We start from the raw sequence: 14,707 nt of genomic DNA on the forward strand, positions 1-14,707 counted from the left end.
GTAGGCACCGGAGCGAGAATTATCGAGTCCGTGGAATTTTTAGAGCCCGAGACCCGCCTAGGCGGGGAATCGAACCCTGGTCCACGGCCGATCTCAGCTTCCGGGTCTGCTGCCTCTAACCACTGAGCCACACTTCTCCACCTGACCTCGGGTATGTTCGGGTGCGAGTGTCGCCATGCATCCAACAAGGAATTTGTTGGACAATATGGAGTGTAAGATCGCGGCAGCGCGGGTGTGCTGGGCATTCGACCTGGAGCGGTCGAGTGAAGGTGTAAGTGTGGTGTTGAAGTCACATCCCCAAAGGAGAACAACGGGACCTAGGGTAGAAATGTGCTGCCAAACTTGTGTGAAAAACTCCGGGCTATCTAAGTTGGGGCCATGTATTGCTGCTAGGATAAAGGGCTGAGCTAGGAGAGTGCTGTGCAGTATAACAAATCGGGTGTCTGGGTCAATGATAGTCTGGGATGTGCGCCAGGGCAGCCCCCTACGCAGGAGGATGGAAACCCCAAGTGAGTAGTTGGAGTAGAAGGAAGAGTGGATTTCGCCCCAGTGTTTGGAAAGAAGCTGTGAGGAGGTGGCGGGCAGAACATGCTTCTCCTGAAGAAACCATATGTCCACCTTGTGCCGTATGAAATGGGTGTGTATGAGGCGGACCTTGTGGTGCTCATTTAGGCCCCTGACATTCCAAGTCCAAAGCGTGGTATCTGTTATACTGGGGTGTAGTAAAGCTGGGTGTCGGATAGAGGCAAATGCGCGGGGTGAATGGTGAGTGTTAGCAACATGGTGTGCAATAGCGGATCAGGCAACATGGTATCAGAAAAGATACGAGATAACAAACATAACAAGCCTCTGTGAGAAGGCAACAAACCCAAAGATACAGTTCCCCCTGCCCACTCCGACCCCCCAAATAGGTTGAGTATACCACCCCACCCTGCCCCAGGGACCCAAACTTGGAAAGAAACCAAAGGCAAAAAAGAAGGGAGTTATCCCGAGGAGTCATGACTCCGCCTGGCGAACACCCCCATCACAGGGACAGAGTGGCCTAGCCATGTTATGGTTCGGACATCAGTTACACATAGCAGGGAACAATGCCAAAGTAGGGACACAATCAGGAGTACAACCCCACCAGGCCAGGGAGAGTCCAAGGTATCAGTCCGAGAGGCCCTAATTTGAGGGCAGTGTCCGTCGCTTTGCTTCAAGGGCGGCCTGGCATCATGCATACATTTCGCCCAGGAACTTATGGGCAGCTGGAGTGAACTGACTAAAAAACAAAAAATGTGGAATAGGCCAACTGTGGGAACGAGTGTAAAGTAGCAGGCACCTGAGTGAACGTCAGGACAAACAAATGGGATGGCCGTGTCGATACAGTGAGAGGCTGCTCTAGTCGATGTCACTTGTGCTTCCTCCACTAACTTGCTGAGAGCTAGGTGGAGGCAGGCACTGTCTCTTGTCCAACTTTTTAGCGAAGGCAAGGGCTGCAGATGGCTTGTTAAAGAGGTGCGTGTGGGAACCCTCCTTGACCCTCAGTTTGGCCAGCTAGACCAGGGAATAGGAGACATTGGTCTTCTGGAGCAGCTGTTTGGCCGGGAGGAACTCTCGCCGTGCGGCATGTACCGCCAACTAGTCCGAATAAAAGGCGAGAGAGGAGCCTTGATGACAAACCTCACCTCTCTCGCAGGCAGCCCGGAGGATCGCAACACGGTCACGAAAGTTCAACAGTTTAGCGATGATTGGGCAGGCAGGAGCCCCCGGGGGAGGGCGCGGCCCCAGAGAGCGGTGGGTCCTCTCGACGATGAAAACCGGGGATATGATGTCGCCAAACAAGTCACACAGAAATTGCTCAACAAAGTCCTCCATTTTGGTAATGTTGGAGTATTCGGGCACCCCCGTGATACAGATGTTGCTCCTACAGGAGTGCGCCTCCCAATCCTTGTTCTTGCTCTTAATTAGTTCCAGCACTTTGTCCATTTGCAGCAATTTCTGGTGGTCTCCAGCCATAGAGTTCTCAATGTCTGAGACCCTTGCTTCCACATTTGCGGTACGGGAGTCGTGGGAGTCCATCCTAGCCTTCACAGTGTCCAGGCGGGCAGAGAGTTTGTCCAGCTGAGTCACAACACACAAGACTGTCGCCTTGACGACCAGCATGATCGCTCTCAGGTCGTCGTCTTGCGTCGTTCCAGTCTCCGTCTGCGAAGAGAGCTCGCCTGTTTCCAGGGGGCGCTGTCCTGACGGGTCTGTTTGCGCTGATTGACGGCCAGCTTGGGCTGCTTGGGGTCCGTCCTCCCCATGGGCAGGCCCCTGTGGCCCGCAGGGCCCACACCAGCCGCCAGGAAACACAGGTGAAGAGGAAACCGCAGGAGTTAGGAACGTGGGCCGCCGGGGAGCACCAGGGCCACCGGGACCAACCCACCAGGGGTGGCCAGGATAACACAGCAGCGAGATAGCAGGGGCCTACCGGGACACAGCTCCGCCAACAGTTTGGTGTCCCCAGGCCCTGCAGGAAGTTGGTGGCGCAGGCTGGACCGCAGAGACTCACGGAGCTCGTAGAGTGGACTGGGGTGCGTTCCACAAAAAGAGGGCATCCCTGGGCAGCACTTGCAGCAGCAATAAAAGGAGGACAGCCAGAGAACGAAAAGTGGGGATTGATGGCAGGAAGCCGCTGGGGGCCAAGCACACTGAAGCGGCAAGACAGGCTGTAGAGACACGGGGTGGTGCCAAGAAGGCGCCTCATCACCGTCCTCCAGGCGATCTGGGAGCATCTACATGTAGGCAGGCCTCGGGAGGAAAACCTCACCTGACCCGGCACACTCAGCAATGGCCCAGTTCAGCCGCGGCCTAGCTCCGCTCCTAGCCCCACGCCGCGGAAGAGGCGCAGCTTCCGGGCTCGCCAGATGATATCTCCGCACCGCAGCAAGGGAGCGAGTCCACGGATGGGGTCAATCGGAGCATTTAGGTGCCGGGAGACAGGATCGCTAGTCGTGGAAGGTGAGTTACAAGCTTGTCCGTAGGATTATGACAGATTAAAGGCTTGGTCGGCAGATCCCACTTAAAGTGCGGCCATCTTGCAGCCGGCTAAGCCACGCCTCCCCACCTTTTAGAGTCTGGTCAACAGGGTCCTGGCTTGGAAGAAGGCATTCTGTGCTGCCTACCTGGATTACATAGCTGTCTGCAGCTCAAGCTGGGAAGAACACCTGTACTACAACCAGCTGATGCTTCAGGCCCTGCGACAGACGGGCCTGATAAGCAAGGCTGGTAAGTGATGGATTGGGGAGGGATACATCGTATATCTGGCCCACATGGGGGGTAGAGGCCAGGTGCAGCACCACAAGGCGAAGACTTAACTATCCTTAACTGAGCTGACTTCAAAGACGCAGCCCAGTAAGGTGATCTGGACAGAGCCTTGCCAGATTGCCTTTGATAGCCTCAAGGAGGCCATGTGTACCCCACCTGTACTCAAGGCTTCTGTCTTCTCTATGGAGTGTATTGTGCAGACAGATGCATCAGAGCATGGGATTGGGGCTGTTTTAGCACAGTTAAATGAGGGGGGCCTAGACCAACCTCACGCTTTCATTGGCAGGGTGTTTCTTCCATGGGAACAGAGGTGGAGTGCAGTTAAAAGGGAAGCCTTAGCTGTGGTCTGGGCACTGAGGAAGCTGGGACCATACCTGCTTGGGACTCACTTCCGGGATGGAACAGGCCACAGGCCCCTCAGATGGCTCATGCAGATGAGGGCTTAAAATCCCATACTGTTGAAGTGGTCCACCTTCCTACAAGGAAAGGAATTTAAGGTGGGGCACTGTACTGGGTCAGACAATGTCAATACTCATGGTCTATCCAGGTTCTTACTCCTTAGTCATGAGAACCCAAAAGGGGTTGGGGTAGGTCTTCCCACTTTCAGCTGGTAAAGGGATGCGTGTTAGACCTGTCAACCTTAGGGTAGTCTTCCCCCAAACATTATGCCTTCTTACTCCATTTTTTACTGATCTTGGTTTTGTTGGCCTTAGAACTCTGCGCACTTTAACACTGCTAACCAGTACTAAAGTACACGTGCTCCCTCTTTAAAACATGGTAACATTGGTTTATCTCCTATCAGCATATTTAGTTAACTTGTGAATCCCTAGTAAAGTGGCACTACATGTGCCGAGGGTCTGTAAATTAAATGCTACTAGTGGGCCTACTACACTTAAGTAGCCCTTTGAACTTGTCTCAGGCCTGCCATTGCAGACTTTGTTTGCAGTTTTAACTGCCATTTTGACCTGGCAACGTAAACCTTTTAGACTAAACAATGTAGACGAACCCACTAGATTGATGCGTTACAATCACTATTAAGGTAAGTACATGGACCCATTAGGTGTACTTAAAAGAACCCTCCCACACCAACCTGGTTGGTGTCATTCTTCATCATTGGGGTCTCAACCGGGTGGCTGAATGCCTCCCGGTTGTGCTACAATGCCTGATTACAGCTTAACTGATGTGGTGTGAATATGTGATGTGTTGTGAGTTTTAATAAAAATATCTCTGAGAATCCTTGCCTATAAGATTTATTAGCGGCGGCTCAGGATATGATTAAAAATATGTGATACAACTACCAGGAGGTTATTACCCTTAGTTGACTATGTGATGTGGTCTACATGTTTCAGCCCCAAAAGGATGAATGAGAGGGCTTTCTTCAGGACCGGGTTAGTGAGACTAGTGAGCGGCAAAGGTGAAAATGGCCACGTGAAAAAAGTGAAGTACCTACAAATGCACTAAGGTGTGTGGTCTAAGTGTCGGCATACTTACAGACACTTGTCAAAAAAACTGTTGGGAAAAGAAAGAAAAAGACAAGACATAAATATTTAGCAACATAAAATGCCATCTTCAAAAAGGTACTATAGTCGTTGTCTTGCCTACTACAGTGATTGTTTACATCGCCTTGATGATGTGGCGGCGCATGCTGCCGACAAAGTGCGCTGGGTGGTGACATGCAGCACAGAGCGTTAATCTGAATGCAACTGGATGATCGTTGTAAGGGAGCCAATGGAGGTAGCATAGCTCACAGAGAACTAGATTGGCTTCATGTGAGCCCCTGCTGAGCTCGAGGTGCCCTGTATTAAGCAGGGGATGTCCACATGAGTAACATTACCATGCGGTCATGTGGCGCACTATATTAAGCTTGGGATGGCCACACATGTAAAATAGACATGCTGTCATGTGACATCATGCACGGTTAAAACCAGTACATTTAGATTGCCAATAGGCGTGAGTGATGTTGGTAAGTCATATTTACTCTAGATTAAGGTTTTGGGCAGCTAATCGAGGCTCAGGAGTGGTCTCTTCTGATGTCCCAATCTAAAGGAAATTAGAAAAATAGAGGCATGGTGAGCACGGAAGTCTGTACGTGCTCGTGTGTCTCGGGGTGGAAAAAGGATGCACAACCTTACTTGGTGTTGGAGAGTAGCCTTAAACCTGCCATGGTCTCACATAGTCCCGGCTGGTGTGGGATGCCGGTGAGGAGGGCGCTTTTATGCCATCGAGCGCTACCTGGTACGTGTCGGTGAGGCAGTAACCCGGTAGAAGGTCAATGCGCATGCACAATGCAACATGGGACAGGGCTGACCGGTAAAAGTGGTTAGTAACGTTGGCGGCCATATTGAGGTGGTCAAAGGGGGTGCGAATGCCCAAGGGTGCCTGTGTGCACCCAAAAATTGCACAAGAAGGCCCAATGTGTATATGGTGTTAACACGGGGTAGGGCATTTCTGAAGGATCTCGTGGGCCGCGGAGGCATCACTAGAGAAAAGTGGTGCGTAGAGGGGCTTGGAGGGTGCCGACAAAGGTGGTCGTTGTAATCCATCCTTTTGCCAGGCCCAAACCTTCCTTGGTGATGCATATGTTACCCTTAGAGTAGGCCCTGGACATTCCAGTGGGCAGGGTGCAGTGTTTGGAAAGTAGGACATGCAATTTTAAGTTTTATATGTCCTGGTGGTAAAAGAACTCTTAAATTCGTTTTTCACTACTACAAGGCCTACCTCTTCCATAGACTAACACTGGAGTTACCTTATTGCCTTTAATAAAGTATAATATGAAATGATAGGAGGTATCCAGTTCATGTTTGCTGTCTATGGAATTGTAATGAAAAATCCTAACTTATAGAGGAGTTGGATTTTAAATTACAATTTAGAAAATGCCACTTTAAGCCTTTGTCCTGCCTCCACACAAGGGCTGCATACTCCCTGTAGTTAGACTGGAGCCAGGGCAGGATGCCTGAGGACTTAAAAGAGAAACCGGCAGAAGCTTCTCCCCCACTTCGAAGGCAAAACTGTTATGTTAGTTAGTTAGCACTTGTAGAGCGCTCATTCATCTACAGGTTTCTTGGCGCTGGACATTTTACTTTCCGTTAGGGGTTACTAGTTAGGAAGGTCCAGGTTTAGCTGTAAGCTTGGGAGAAGAGCCAGGTCTTCAGCATCTTACTAAAGCGAAGAAGGTCTGACTCAAATCTCAGTGGGGGTGGAAGAGCATTCCAGAATTTAGTTCCTAGTACTGAGAAGCGTGACCCTCCTGTTCTTTTGCGTTTAAAGTCTGGTATCACTAATAAGTTCATGTGCATGGATCTTAAAGGACGGGGTGATTTTTGAGGAAATGTACTTTGGGCCGGTCCTGTGTAAGGCTTTAAACAGGATACAGACGGTTTTAAACATGGATTGCTGCTCCACTGGGAGCCAGTGCATATATTTTAGCAAAGGCTTGATGTGACATCATCTGCCTTGTTGGTATACAATTCTAGCTGCCTTATTTTGTATTAGCCGAAGACGATGTCTCTGTTTGCTCTGAAGGCCTAGGTATATTGAGTTGGCATAATCGATTCTTGATAGGATCATGGAGATAATGATTTGGATACACGCCTCAATGCTGAAAAATCTTCTGATTTTCCTCATTTTCCGCAGTTGAAAGAAGCAGGCGGAGGGGACCACTCCAATCTGCGAGTTCATGTTTAGATCTGAGTCAATGTGTATGCCTATGCTTTTTATCTAGTTTTTTTGTGCAGGGCAGGGCCAGATTGGTGGGCCAGTGGACGTGGGACCAATACTGTACTTTATTGTTGGCGATGATGATTTCTGTTTTTTCTGCGTTGAGTTTTAGTTGATTTTTGTTCATCCAGTTAATGATGAACAGCATCGAATTAATTTTTGAGGAATTCCTTGGAATCAGTAGATTAGTTTATGGGGAAGACCAGCTGCATACCGTCAGCATAGTTGTAGATTTGAACTCCCATCAGACATAGAGAGACAATGAGAGGGCGGATATATTTATATGTTGAAAAGATGCGGGTATAGGGATGAGCCCTGTGGTGCTCCACATGTCAAGTTTACGAAGCGAGATTTGTACGGAGAGACCCAAACTGACTGTTTTCTATCCGCAATAAATGATTGAAACCAATTGTGGGTGGTACCACTGAGACCTGCTGCAGCCATACGGTCCACCAAGATGTCATGGTTGACGGTATCGAAAGTTGCAGACAGGTCCAGGAGAATCAAGGCTTGAGTGCTGTCTACATCAGCCATCCTCTTTTGGTCATTCATAACAGAAAGGATGGACTCAGTGGAGTGGGCTGCGCGTAAACGTGCTTGATGTGAGTCTAAGAAATAGTTTTTTTCAATAAAGGTGCTGAGAGTTTTTCCTACATGTGTCTCCAATACTTTGGCCAAGAAGGGGAGGAGGGATATTGGCCTATAGTTGACCAGCCTCTGGGGGTCGACTCTTTGTTTTTGTAGAGTGGGATGATTACTGCTTCTTTAAAGGTTTGTGGAACTGTCCCTTGGGTTAAAGATAGATTTAGAAGAGAGAGAATGGTATCTGCAAATGCTTTGAAGATGGATTTGTGTATTTCTGGTGGACAGACATAGTTTGGGGAGCCCGGTTTTATTTTGTTTACGTACTCCAAGAGTTGATCTTGGTCTATGCACGGGAATGTGGTCATGGTGTCATTGTTAGTATTTTCAGACACATTTTCCACCTTATTATGTTTTGTATCCATGGATTCCTGAATTTTCTTTATTTTTTCAATGAAAAAATTACTTAGGTTGTTGCAGAGTTTGTGTGTGGCGGGGATTGGTGGGGTAACACGATCAGGATTTGATAATTCACGCACTGTGTTTAAATATCTTTTGTTTTGTTAGTTGAGTTTAAAACCTTGTTGGAAAAAAAAATTATTTGCCTCCATTATAGCATGTTTGTAGTTCCTGAGATTAATTTTATAGTGTTCTTTGGATTCAAGTGAGTAGGAGTTATGCCATTTCCGTTCTAGCTGAAGTGTTTTGCGTTTGACTGATTTTAGCTCTTCTGTGAACATTTTGGGTGCTTCGTGTCCCCTAATGCGTGAGGTTTGAGGTTTTATGAGGGCATGAGAGTCAATGGCCTTCCTTTGCCAGTCTGCAATTTCTCTCTCCAGGTTATCTACATTATCCTTGCTTTTAGGAGGCTTATATTTTAAGGCGTTACATAATGATTTTAAGTTAATGTGATGCCAGTTTCTAGATGGGACCTTTTGACAGGGTTTTGTTTTATGTATATAGATGTTGCCTATCGTAAACCTGATTTCATAGGGGTCGAACCATACAGATGGATGTATTTTTAAGTTTTGAAAGGTCAGATTGATAGACCATGCATGGTCAAGAGTGTGACCTTTATTGTGTGTGGGAACTTGAATGTATTGTGATAGATTCAAGCTTTGTAGGGCGTCTGTCACTTCCCTGGCACTTTTTCCTTCTGTTTCTTCATTAGCCCAATAATTTAAACTGCCAATAACCTGGACTTTAGAGAAATTGATGTTCAGAGATACAACACAATTTGCTAAAGTTTTAGGGAAGTTTGGCCAGGCTATGGGAGGTCTGTACACAAGTACACATATCATGGTACTGTGTGGAAAGTCTAGCTTGAAGACTAGACTATCCACTAGTTCTAATTCCAATGGAGAGATGTTAATGTTGGGTAGTCCTTTTTTTATGGTGGCTGCCACTCCCCCCCTTTTTTTCCTGTCATTCTATTTGAAAATAGGAGGTAGTCATTTTCTGGGAGTGCAGCTAATATGTCAGGGGTAGATTCCTCCATCAGTCATGTTTCTGTCGTGAACAATGTATCGGGTGAATCAGTGTGTAGTAGGTTGAGCAGTTCTAACTCATGCTTAACTGCTGACCGGGTGTTTAAGTACATTATGTTTAGTTCCTTTACTGAACGTGTTCTTTTTGGTCCATTGGGTACAGTAATATGGCTTGGAATTTGATCTGAGTCTCTATTCTTACCAAACTCAGGTGACTGACCAGATTGGGAGAGGCCATGTTCGTCTAGTAATTGATGACAGGGCAGGGTAAGATGTTGCTTGTCCCGTGGGGCTAAAAGTTTGAGCTCTGTTATAGTGTAAGTGATGTCTTGGGCATAGTGACTGGTCCCAGACAGCGTGCGGACGGGCTTGTTTAGGCATGCCAGTGGCGCACCAGCGGTGCTTCCGCACTGCAGCAATTTTTTTCTGTGCAACGGAGTTCAAGTGACACCGCTTCCCTCCCCACGTGATTGGCTGTGAGCAAGTCTAGTTAGCCAATGGGAGTGCGAGCTGTTCTCTGCAGCTGAATGGCGGGTGAACAGGTAACTGACTTCAGTTTATCCAAATTCAAACAGTACAATACGATTTAAAAACAGTCTCTTCTAATACTTCTAAAAAGCGGCACAGTTAAGACTGCTTTCGCTAATTAGAAATTGTGTGTATATATACTGGACCTCAGACACCAAATCCTCAGTACACTTCTGGGTAGATACTCTGCCAAGAAAGAAAGACTGCTGTTCTGCTGAAGGATTTGCCACTCTGCTGTACTTTTGCCCTGCTGGACTGCTGTGTTGACCTGCTGCCCTTTTTGCCTGGGTGAGAAGGGTTGGACCTACATCTCATGAACCCAGATCACCAAAACCACTCCAAGTACTTGTTGGCTGGCTTCCTCTCTTGAGCCTCAGGGACAGAAGGCCCTCATCAAATTTACTCCTGCACCTGGACTCTGCCATATGTGAGTCTATCCTGCCCAGTGGTGCCACCCCAATCCTAGACCCTTGGAAGTGGGCCTAAGGTGCTCTGCCAGCCACTGTGGATCCAGAAAAAACAAATGTGCCTCCTTTACTGTGGGGCACAACCCCAAGCAGAACCGATGAATTGCAGCTGCTACTTGGATTGGACCTGCTGCAAAGACCCGCATATCATAGCAGCCCATTGACACATCGGTAGGGCAGTGCATGGTGCATGGAACAGGCCTTCCAATCCCACATCCACATCAACCGTGAGCCAATCCCAAACTCCCCACCACAGCTTTTCAGCTTCTCAGCTCCTCTGAATTAACGCATCGCCTAAACTTTGAGACGCATCCTTGACACTGGATTTCAGATCTTTCTACGTGGATTCTCGCAAAGCTCCGCAAACCATGATTTAAGGTGCTCTGTTCAGCAGCCTAGCTCCTTTACAGGCAGCCTTAACTTGTTACTTTGTTTTGGTCCACCTCAATCAGATATCTACAATTGGTGCTTTATGCCTTTTGGCGCTATTTGTACTAAAATCTTTAAAACTGAAAATCACAGATTCTCATCATTGGACTTTTCTTATTTTGCCCTTGTTTAATTTGTTACAAAATATTTTTTCTTGCTTTGTTGTGGGCTCCGTTTTTGGTGTGTTTTCACTTTGCTGCTGTTTAAAATACTAGGCACATTGACTCTGTGTTAAACCAGACTGCTCTGTGTCAAGCTACCCGAGGGTTGAGCTCATGTTAATTTAGGATTGCTAGTGACTTCACCCTGAGAAGAATTAGGGTTGCTGATTGAGAAGGGGTTGACTCCTCAGACAGTCATACAATTGATTACAATAGGTTTCCCAGAAAACAAAAGTAATATCACAACTAACCTCTCATGGAAGTCATGATGTGTGGGGATCCCTATAAAGAAGCTCATTTTGTTACATTAAGCAAATTTAAGGGAACTAAATTGTTGATGCTGCAGGATGTATTTTTGTATATTCTCGGCTGCAGGGCATATGTTAAAAAGCCTTTCCGGACTTCCCTGCCGAACCTTAAACATTTGTGACCTTAGAAAAACTATTGGGGCAACAACTACCAAACAATAACCACACTGTATCGCTCGGCACGGGATGAATTTCGACTGACGATGATGTTGTTCATTGCAGGCTGGAAGGGAGTATTGGAATTTGAAATACCGGAAGAGGTATGGCAATTTTGTTGCACACAAATAGGGCTACTTCCATCGAGCTATACATTACACATTTTAAATACCTACAGCATGCATATTACATCCCTGTGCTTCTTTGGCGGTATGACCTCGGAGAAAACTTGCATTTTGCGTTGTTCGGCTCGTGGAGGCTGGACTTCTGTTTCTGGCCAGGGCCTACAGCCCAGTTCAGACATATTGGCGATAAATCGTAACCCTGGCCGCCATGACAGAGTGTATTATACAACTGTGCCTTAGAATTGACCTTCTGGGATGGGTGAAGGAATTGGTTATCCCACACAAGAAACATTGGGGCATATTATCAAGAACGGCGTTAAAGATTATCGCTGGTTTAACTGCAGCTAAAGCGGCGATATTGGGCTTGATAATATGCCCTTGAGAATTCCAATAGAAACCCATGTTCTGGTGTGAACATGGGCTTCTATTGGAATGCTCCAGGGCATGTTATCAAGCCCATTATCGCCCCATTAGCTGCAGTTTTCTGCCGCTAAACCGACGATAATTTTAACGCCGTCCTTGATAATATGCCCCCGTATTAACGTGGCATTCTTACTGGCTAAAAGGCAGGTGGCTGTCGCAGGACAAGAGGAAGATGAACTGAATTCAAACAGTGGCTAACTGATCTTGTCTACTGAAGCGAGCATCTAGAACTTCCTGCTGAACTGACGTCACCTTCGTCCACACCCAGGGACATTTGGGATGCTTTGTAAATTGTTCCTACGACTGATCACAAAGTACGGGCATTAACATGACACATTAATATCTAAATGCCTCAATCAGCTTGGTGTCTGCCTGCTCGTGGTTTGTCACAATATGCGAGGGAAGTTAGGGTGCGGTAGCTCGTGAAGTTCATATCTGTGACGTAAATACCTGAAGGCATGGTGTGCAGGCAGATGACTTGACTTGAGTGGCGTTATATGAAAAAGTACCTCGTGCCCATGTGTGCTTTAGTTGTTCAATATATTGTGCAGGTTATAAACTCCGTATCACGCAAGGTCTGTATGTATCGTTATTTATGATTGAAACGTTGTCTGTTAAAATGATAAATGCAATTATTGAAAAAATAGAATGCGAAATTTTATAGCACTGCTGATAGAAAAGGATGATGTAAAAACGTGTACAAGAGAAGTTGATTATAAAAAGCACTTAGGAATGTTGAAAAGCAAAACTATGAATAATAGCTATATATATATATGTATCCTTTCTTAAGGTGAAAATACTCTGTCTGCCTGCGGATAATGATCAAGTTTGACTATAAATACACACAATACTGATTACAGTGGACACGCAAGAGTACAGAAGGACAAAGGTTAGCATAGTAATATTTACAGTAAACGAACACACATATATACACACAGTATTCTAAGGAATAGTAAAAGGTAAAAAACGCAATTGTGGCGTGTTTTGCATTTTCATTTTGAGATATTAGTATCATATAAGAGATCCATAGAAAGCTTTATTGAGCACAGTATTACGACTTTTTTCCGTTTCACAAAAATTAAAAGATTTGATTTTTTTACTAGTTCAATAAATTTTACGTCGGACCTAATGATTTATTATAGATATTTTCTTTGGAAACTTATTTCCTTTTATGTTATTACAATTCCTTGCTGCGTTTTTAATATTTGGGATGTTTAATGTCGAAATAAACCTTGAATGTGAAATGACTTTATATTTTATATACAATATATTGGAGAAAGCTTTGCCTTATCTGGAACTCCTCATAAATGCCATACAGTGGCCTTTCTACATGCTTGTCATTTCATACTATGAACTTGTCGGAAATTCTTGTGCTCTGTCTGTAATTGAAGGAGTACTACACATGTTTAAATCGAAGCGCGATGCATACTTTGCAATTTCAACCTATATTTACTGTCATTAGACACATATAGGCAAGGGCTGTAGACACAGCACCAGTATCAATTGTTGTTTTATTTATTTTTTGGGTGGGGGGGGGGGGAGTTGTGCAGATTTATATAGCACAACCTCAACCCAAAGGTATTGGAGTGCTTTATATGAGCACCAGTTACATCACACAAGGACAAATCAATGTTTTTGGTAGGCACAGGGAGATTAAGTGATTAGCCCAGAATCACAGGATGTGGAGTCGACCCCGAGGCTCAAACCTCGGTTTCCCAGCTCGAAAGTCAGCAGTCTAGCCGTGAGCCTACATCATCTCCCCTAGTGCGTCCTCTGGAAGAGCTGTAAATCTTCTAGAAAGGATGGAATTGAAAACAGATACATAACAAACCAACCAATTGGATAATCCATTTAGAGCCTGCAGAAAACACCCACTTCCCTCAAGCTAAAGTCCAATATCCAACTGCCAAGCTGTATGGCAATATGTCTGCCTTATTTAAAAGGCGGCCCTGAGGAGAGAATCTGCCTAGTAGTGTTTCCATCAAAAGGTTGATCCCGGTGAACAGTCAGACAATCCACCACAAACAGTTAAAGTGTAAGGTGCAGTGTGCTGCCATCTTGAGCCACACAGTGATTGATTAAAGGGTTCGTTCAACAATATTTACAACGGTTTGGCCTGCAAAGTGCATCTGTTTGAACCATGTTCAACATGATCAACATTGGAACATGATCTATATCTCACTGTAGTAATAGTAGGAACTGTAAGTAAAACATACCTTATTCTCTTTAGACTAGTCAGGAAACTTCGCTCCATAACCAATCCAGAGTGCCATGAAAACCCACAGACTTCAATCTGCGATATCTCAAACTTAAGCCTCGAGGGCAAAAGCTGCACTATTCTCACTTGCAGGGCCACTCCTCCCACCTCTCCAGGGGACAGATTTACTAATAGTGTGGATCAGTAATGTGCTTCAAAAGAAACACAAACCAGTATAAAATGATTTGAAATGTACTTTCCAGGGCAAAACTTATTTGGAAAGCTGCCTGAAAGTAATGTAAATCGGGGGTATGGGCTGATTGCATTACTTCGCATCACAGGTGCATTCCATTCATTGGAACATTGGCATTCTCTTGCAATCACTCAAGGTTTTGGCACAAAGCCCTAGCTATTAACAATAATATGTAACAACAACAAAAGAGTGTTCCTGTTCTGGTTCAGGTGGAAAAAGGGCACAGAGCACAAGGAAACAACAAAGCCCAATAGGTTTGTTAGGAAAGCCCTCACTCACCGACCTGGTCGGTGACTTGCTTCATCATCGGGCCCCACCGGGTGTGACCGAATGTCACCCCGGTGTGCTTCGACGCCAGAGTTACTGCGGAGCTGGTTTTCGTGATGGGAGGGCTATGTGGAAAATTACGTGAATAGTGTCAAGTGGTGAGATTAAAATTGCCTTGTATGTGTCAAAAATTTAATTTTAATCAAAGACCATCAAGGGCAAGGTTAAAAAATGTGTAGGTGAGTAGAGCCAACTAATTGGATGGTCTTACTCCCTCTAGCATTAAGTGAATATTTAGACGAGACCCGGTCCTGAG

The sequence above is a fragment of the Lissotriton helveticus genome, chromosome 1_1 (genome assembly GCF_964261635.1).
Source record: "Lissotriton helveticus chromosome 1_1, aLisHel1.1, whole genome shotgun sequence".
In the NCBI taxonomy this organism is placed as follows: Eukaryota; Metazoa; Chordata; class Amphibia; order Caudata; family Salamandridae; genus Lissotriton; species Lissotriton helveticus.